Here is an 8764-nt window from a genome sequence, read left to right on the forward strand (position 1 = left end):
GAAGGAGATAAATGATGATAGACAGGCTGGTAAACACATTGTGTGACCCACAGATTTGAAACTGAAGTAATTTAAGCAACTCACATTGGGTAAGCTAAGCTATTCACTTTGTATAACATTCACCAGCTTTTCAGACATGAAGACTTGTTCTGGGTCTTAAGATTGGAGGGTGCTGTGTGTCCCATGCACTGAGTGAGTTAATTGCTTGATTCTCTTCTAACTTTTAGATTGTTGTAATCAGACATCAAAATTTAAAGATCAGAGCATCATATCTTTGGGGCAAGAGTGAATACATATTAAAAATATTCTTGTTATTTTTCTTTAATTTCTTGATTTATATAAGATCAGAAATATATTAGCACATCGTTTCTATTATTAAAGAAATGCTTTAAGCTGGTAAGCCTTTCCTGAGACAGTGAGCTTTTTCTGAATATACTATGCTTGAATGAAACTCTCTCATCTTCATTTTATGAGTAAAGATGATACAGATAATTTAAAGGCACCTTACTGCTAAGTCGCTTCAGTCGTGTCCGACTCTATGCAACCCCATAGACGGCAGCCCACCAGGCTTCCCCGTCCCTGGGATTCTCCAGGCAAGAACACTTGAGTGGGTTGCCATTTCCTTCTCCAGTGCAGGAAAGTGAAAAGTGAAAGTGAAATTGCTCAGTCATGTCTGACTCTTAGTGACCCCATGGACTGCACCCTACCAGGTTCCTCCATCCATGGGATTTTCCAGGCAAAAATACTGGAGTGCGGTGCCATTGCCTTCTCCGAAAGGCACCCTAGACTGCTTAGTATTAGTTTATACACAACTCTTCCAATGCTGAAAATCATCAATTTATTTTGATTTAGTGCTTTCAATGTAGTAACTTTCTCTAATCCTGTGCCACAAGCTATAGAGAAATCATACTGACCATTTTAAAAATAGAAAAAGCTACAAAGTGCTTACAAAATCTGATGAATATCTTAGCAGACTTTGGATTCATATCTAAGCTTCTGGATTCAAATAAGCACTTCTAACATCTAGTTTAGTACTTTTACACTTGTCTTCCTGTTTTTTAAGTCCCTTTTCACATATATTTAACAAATGATTTAATTTTGCTCCTTTCTTCCCCAGATCAACATATCATTGTATTTTGGTGAATATTTAATATCTTTCTTTCTAAAAGCACAAGCTTCTTCTCATTTATGTGCCTGAGTATATAAAAGAAATAATTCTTTATGCATCATAGTGGTTATTGTGATATGCAAATTACAGACACTTCACACTTATTTTGTGGTTATTGGGATGTACCTCTGGAAAGACCATCCCTCTCTGTCAGACATTTGGAGATGAAATCAGAGACAGAAAAATTCGCACACCAAGAAAAGCAAGCTGGTCACAGTTTCTTGGCCATTCAATTGTTAGTCTGCTGTGATAAATGTACAAAATAATAAAACTGAAGGTGACTTTGAGATGATCTATTCTGAACCATCCCTTTAAAATAATTAATTAAGTAATTTAAAATTTTTCTTGGCTGCACTACATGGCTTACAGAATCTCAGTTAGCCCATCCGGTTTTGAACCCAAGCCATGGAAGTGAAAGCATTGAATCCTAACCACTGGACCACCAGGGAACTCCCCATATTTAAATTTTTTAACAGAGAAGCTCATAATTAAATAGTTTTCATAATGGACATATAAATTGAACATATTTAAACTATACGATTTGATAAGTTTTGACATTTGTAGATACCTGTAAAATCATCACCAAAATCAAGACTGAACATACCTATCTCCTCAAAGTTTCTTCATGTTCTTTGTAATGTCCTTCCTGCTCATCCCTATGCACTCAACCCTCTTCCATCCCCACACAGCCACTGATCAGCTTTATGTCACTCTATACTAGTTTGTACTTCTAGCATTTTATATAAATACAGCTATAAGTTATACATACTCATTTCTGTCTGAATTATTTCGCTCTGTATAGTAATTTGGAGAATAACCCATGTCAAAGCATGAATCGAGGCGGGGGGGTGATGATTTGGGAGAATGGCGTTAAAACATGTATAAAATCATATAAGAAACGAATTGCCAGTCCAGGTTTGATGCAGGATACAGGAAGCTTGGGGCTGGTGCTCTGGGGTGACCCAGAGGGATGGTATGGGGAGGGAGGTAGGAGGGGGGTTCAGGTTGGGGAACAGGTGTACACCCATGGCGGATGCATGTTGATGTATGGCAAAACCAATACAATATTTTAAAGTAAAAAAAAATAAAAATAATAAAAAATTAAAAAAAATATATTTTAGTCTTTTTTCTTTGTGATGGACTACCACTTCACTGTGGAGAAGGCAATGGCACACCACTCCAGTACTCTTGCCTGGAAAATCCCATGGACAGAGAAGCCTGGTAGGCTGCAGTCCATGGGGTCGCTAAGAGTCGGACACGACTGAGCGATTTCACTTTCCCTTTTCACATTCATGCATTGGAGAAGGAGATGGCAACCCACTCCAGTATTCTTGCCTGGAAAATCCCATGGACAGAGAAGCCTGGTAGGCTGCAGTCCATGGGGTCGCTAAGAGTCGGACACGACTGAGCGATTTCACTTTCCCTTTTCACATTCATGCATTGGAGAAGGAGATGGCAACCCACTCCAGTATTCTTGCCTGGAGAATCCCAGAGATGGGGGAAACTGGTGGGCTGCCGTCTCTGGGGTCGCACAGAGTTGGACACGACTGCAGCAACTTAGCAGCAGTAGCAGCAGCATTTCACTGTGTGAATTGAGCACAATTTGTTTATTCATCTCACCTATTGACTGAAGTTTGGTTTGAACCATCTCTTTCTAGATGCAGGTCACAAGTACTTAAGTACTTGAGCAAGATAGCCAGTCTCATGAATTCACAGAAGGGGGCTTGGCCACCCTCCAGGAGGTGTCTGGCTGGATTGGGCCTTGCTGAGAAGTGTAGAAATCTACTTTCATCCTCTCCTCCCCTTAGTCTTGGCACAAGGTCTCCTTTCTAAGAATTGCCTCACCTCTACTCCCTTAGATGTGGCTGGCCTGGTTCTAATGATCCATGACCATCTGATTCTTGCTCAATTTTATATTAATGCAAATTTTATTTATAAATGTATGTTATACAATCATGTTTATTAATTATAACTTAATATAATAAAACATTTGTTATATTGTGAAAAGTGAAAATGTTAGTCAGTTGTGTCTGACTCTACGCAACCCCAAGGACTGTAACCCACCAGGCTCCTCTGCCCATGCAATTCCAGGCAAGAATACAGGAGTGGGTAGCCATTTCCATCTCCAGGGGATATTCCTGACCCAGGGATTGAACCTGGGTCTCCTGCATTGATGGTAGATTCTTTCCCGTCTGAGCTACTATATTGCATTTTATAGTATATAGAAATGTATACTATATATAATTATCCATTATATATTACTTCTTATTTGAGGCAGAAAGAGAAGAGGGTGACAGAAGATGAGATGGTTGGATGGCATCACCAATTCATTGGACATGAACTTGGGCAAACTCTGGGAAACAATGAGGGACAGAGAAGTCTGGCGTGCTCTAGTCCCTGGGGTCATGAAGAGTCGGGCAAGACTTGGCAATTGAACAGCAACAATTCCAAAAAGTTTTTTAAAATTTTATAGGATTTCAATTATAGTTTTAATTTTCATAAGAGTTATATTTCCAAAAATAAATTATCTTGCAACTTCAAAAACATAACTCCATTGTCTTCTTGGACCTAGTGCACTGATGAGAAGCTTGGTCCCAGTACGGTGTTCATTCCATTTTCATAGACTTGTTCTCCCTGGCCTTTGTTCCTAGGAACTTTTAAGAATTTCTCTTTATATTTGTTTATATTTAGCACCTCTATTTTTTGTTTTGTTTTGTCTCTTTGTAGTTGGTAGGCATTTACATTTGGAGTTTATTTTTATTTTTTTATTTATTTTTTTTTTTTTGAATCAGGTTATTTTTTATTTTTATTTTATTTTATTTTTTTTTTTTTAGTTTTTTTTTTTTTTTTTTTTGGTTGAAGAATAAGCACAAGAAAATAATAAAAATGATCCTAGAGAAAGTTTCCTCTGAGCTAAAGAATCTAAACTCCAAATGTTTTAATTACATTTGGAGTTTAGATTCTTTAGCTCAGAGGAAACTTTCTCTAGGATCATTTTTATTATTTTCTTGTGCTTATTCTTCAACTGCTTTTTTCTGGGATTAAGAATTTCTCCCAGGTCCTATGGAAAGAATATTTCTCTTACCCTTCTTATAAACTTTCACTGTGTTTAATGTGAGTTGTACTTTCTGTACCTAGGGTTTTCCATCTGTTTGACCCTATCTCATTTTTATCTTTCAGAGATATACTTTAGGGCATCTTACTGGGATATCGGAAGTAAATTATCGGCTCACTTATCTTGACAGGGCTAATCTTCAGATGCTATGTACCAATTCAACCATTCCATTGTGAAAATGATGAAATGCTTAACTGCTGGTTGGTAAACATCTGTTGACCTGAGCCTCCTACACCTCTCAAGCCTTGACATGATCCAACAATGAAAGATCAATGGAAAGCAAAGGTGGGCACCTCCACAGATTAACTGTCTCTCAAAAGAGCATCCTTTCTGACCAGTCATTGCTCATGTCTTAGCAGATGGATTTTTTCACGTTTTGAAATGTCAGCCCTAAATACTGACCCAGAAATCAAATGGTCACTTTTCGAAGAGCACTTCATCAACAGCAAATTTACTTCTGATGATGAAAACTTAAATAGGGGAAAATTAAGAATGTACTCAGAACTACTGAGTGATTGTTTAAATAATTATCATTCACTTTCTAAGAAATAAATGAGATTTCTGAAAATGTATAATGAGATGATGTGAAGAAGTTTTCAAATTATTCAGGAAAAGCATAAAAGAACAGAACTCTAGTCATTAACTTCATCCTTCCTTCTAGTCTGATTAGGAAGTCTGGCCCATCGAATATGTCACTAGATTTGGGACAGTCTGAACTTGGTGCATCTCAAACATAAAACAGCTTTACCATTTATCTCCTAGAGCAGGCAAATCTACTCTACTGATTCTCCCTTCCCCACATGTTAAGAACATTCTGGGAAGGTATTACTATTTTCCATTCAATTTCCAAAATTTATGAAGTCATGATAAGGTCTTTATAATTCAGAGTAGAGCTTTAAAATCACATCCAGTTAAGTAATCTTATCTTTCCTACCCCAGTCAGTGCCATCCAGGCTTAGGCCTCTTCCTTTCACTCCCAGTTTCTGCTTGGAGCCCCAACCACCCTCCAGGATGGAACAAGAATAAAAAGAGTATTAATAAAGAGATGAAAGCTGTGTTCTCATGCCTTGTAGTGTCATAGTATTAATGACCTATGTCTTGATTGTGGCAGAAGCCCAACTGTAGGCTCAGTGATGAGGTATACATGTAACTTCTTTGGGGGGAATCCACCCATGGTTCAGTTCCCTAATGTGGGGTGAACCACCACCCCACACCCCTCCAGCTGACCTCTCTTGACTTCTTAGAATCTCTCCAGGCAGACTTTTCTTCTGGGGTCCTTTGTTCAGGAAACTACTCCAGTGAAGAAGGTACTGGCAAGATGATTCAATCTTAATTGCCTCTTTAAATCTGCTTCTTCAATTGCTTGCTGACCTGCTCTGTGTTTGTGTTAAGCAGTGCGTGCATGCTAAGTCACCTCAGTCATGTCATACTCTTTGAGACCCTGTACTGTAGCCCACCAGTCTCGTCTGTCAATGGGATTCTCCAGGCAAGAATATTGGAGTGGGTTGCCATGCCCTCCTCCAAGGATTCTTTCCCACCCAGGAATTGAACCTGAGTCTCTTACATCTCCTGCATTGGCAGGTGGGTTCTTTACCACTAGCACCATCTGGAAAGCCATGTTAAGCAGAGGAAAGTAGAAATGGAGAGAGATGGCTGGGAGGAGAAATGGGCCAGTGGGGAGAGAAGGCCATACTGTTAATGATTCAGGTGCCAGAGATGCATCACTTTCATGAGGTCTGGAGACCAGTGGAAGCCAGTTTGGTTTGGCCCTTCCTCAGCCCTCCCACTTCAGGGTGTGTCAGGCAACTGTGACACATCCCGCAGGACTTGAGGAGGATGCTGAGAAAGGCCAAACCAGCACTGATCACAAGGACTAGGGACCTGGGGTGGGAATGCCTCCTGTGCGGATGCCTGCAGCCCGCAGATATGCGATGCAGGAGTGAGATGCTGTTAGAAGGCTCATACACAGAGGTTGTGACCACTAAATGAAGGTTGCTGCTGCTGCTGCTAAGTCGCCTCAGTAATGTCCAACTCTGTGTGATCCCATAGACGGAAGCCCACCGGGCTTCCCCGTCCTTGGGATTCTCCAGGCAAGAACACTGGAGTGGGTTGCCATTTCCTTCTCCAATGCATGAAAGCGAAAAGTGAAAGGGAAGGTGCTCAGTCGTGCCCGACTCTTAGCGACCCCATGGACTACAGCCTACCAGGCTCCTCCATCCATGGGATTTTCCAGGCAAGAGTACTGGAGTGGGGTGTCATTGCCTTCTCCAAAATGAAGATTACAAGGAACCAAATTGGGCACAGAATGATTGTGCTCTTTTTCTTCTACTCTCTTCTTCTCTCTATGGGATAGAGCAGAAAAGGAGGGCGGGATAAGGAATAAATGACCAGACATGCTGTTTCCCTAAAATCCAGCGTTTTAAACTTAGGCTTGGCTAGTCTGGGTTCAGTGAGAATGCAGATAGTCGATTTGATAGAGATTATGGTTTTAAATTAGTGTAGATCAAAATGGAAATTTTTAACACTCAGAGTGACTGGACAGCTCTGGGGTCTGCTTGAAATCTCATGAAGGGATAAAAAGGAAGATATGTTAGAGCACACTGGGCTGTGACGGGAGAGAATGTAATTTTGTACTGTTTCTCACCCCCAAAATATTCTATAAGCAGTTATACACATTTCTAAGAAATACTTGTTAAATACAAATGGACTGTATGGTGAATCTAGGTAAGAACTGATTCACTTAGGCACCAACTTGAAGAATTGCTTAGACTGTAAATTAGATACATTGATCAAAGTGGCCAATGCCAGGGGCTGTTTATTTATAGTTTAAGACTCTGACCCTGCTTTGTGTTTGGTTACCTCTTGACTCTAATCCAAAGAGACAAGAGTACAAAATATGTCTCTCCCCTTCTCATTAGCAAGCTTCTGAGTTTGGGCACTGGAAAGACCACAGAGCATCATTAACGCATCTTTCTCCCGCTTTCATCATAACTGAGGAATACCTCACATTCTTAGCCACTGGGGAATTTATTAAACAGACTTTAATTTGAGGAATGTCTTAGAGAAGTTCAAAGCCTGTAAACAAATGTCCAATGTAGATATGAGACTGAAAACTGTAGATGATGCAAGACAACCAAAGCTTGACTCCAAATGCTGCCTAGTGTTCTCTAAATCCTTGAGAAACATGACTGCTGCCTAATCTTGATCTTTATCTGATGCAAATGCATTTACTTAAGATGGTCTTATGAAGGCCTTAGGAAGAGCCTCCAATTTATTTATTTTTTTAATATAAATTTATTTATTTTAATTGGAGGTTAATTACTTTACACTATTGTATTGGTTTTGCCATATATCAACATAAATCTGCCATGGGTATACACGTGTTCCCCATCCTGCACCCCCCTCCCACCTCCCTCCCCATACCATCCCTCTAGGTCATCCCAGTGCACCAGCCCCAAGCATCCTGTATTATGCATGGAACCTGGACTGGCAATTCGTTTCATATATGATATTATACATGTTTTTCAATGTCATTCTCCCAAATCATCCCAGTCTCTCCCTCTCCCACAGAGTCCAAAAGACTCTGTGTCTCTTTTGCTGTCTCACATACAGGGTTATCGTTACCATCTTTCTAAATTCCATATATATGCGTTAGTATACTATGTTGGTGTTTTTCTTTCTGGATTACTTCACTCTGTATAATAGGCTCCAGTTTCATCCACCTCATTAGAACTGATTCAAATGCATTCTTTTTAATGGCTGAGTAGTACTCAATTGTGTATATGTACCACAGTCTCTTATCCATTCGTCTGCTGATACACATCTAGGTTGCTTAGAGCCTCCAACTTACATCTCATCTCAACATGACATGAGTACTCTTTAGGGACTAACCTAAAAGAACCTAGATTCCTGTAATATACTTCAGTTCAGTCGCTTAGTCATGTCCAACTCTTTGCGACCCCATGAACCATAGCACGCCAGGCCTCCCTGTCCATCACCAACTCCCGGAGTCCACCCAAACCCATGTCCATTGTATCGGTGATGCCATCCAACCATCTCATCCTCTGTCATCTCCTTCTCCTCCTGGCCCCAATCCCTCCCAGCATCAGGGTCTATTCAAATGAGTCAACTCTTTGCATGAGGTGGCAAAAGTATTGGAGTTTCAGCTTCAACATCAGTCCTTCCAATGAACATCCGAGACTGATCTCCTTTAGGATGGACTGGTTGGATCTCCTTGCAGTCCAAGGGACTCTCAAGAGTCTTCTCCAACACCACAGTTCAAAAGCATCAATTCTTCTGCACTCAGCTTTCATTATAGTCCAACTCTCACATCCATATATGACTACTGGAAAAACCATAGCCTTAACTAGACAGACCTTTGTTGGCAAAGTAATGTCTGCTTTTTAATATGCTGTCTAGGTTGGTCATAACTTTCCTTCCAAGGAGCAAGCGTCTTTTAATTTCATGGCTGCAATCACCAT

Source organism: Bos indicus, chromosome 9 (assembly GCF_029378745.1).
Source record: "Bos indicus isolate NIAB-ARS_2022 breed Sahiwal x Tharparkar chromosome 9, NIAB-ARS_B.indTharparkar_mat_pri_1.0, whole genome shotgun sequence".
NCBI lineage: Eukaryota > Metazoa > Chordata > Mammalia > Artiodactyla > Bovidae > Bos > Bos indicus.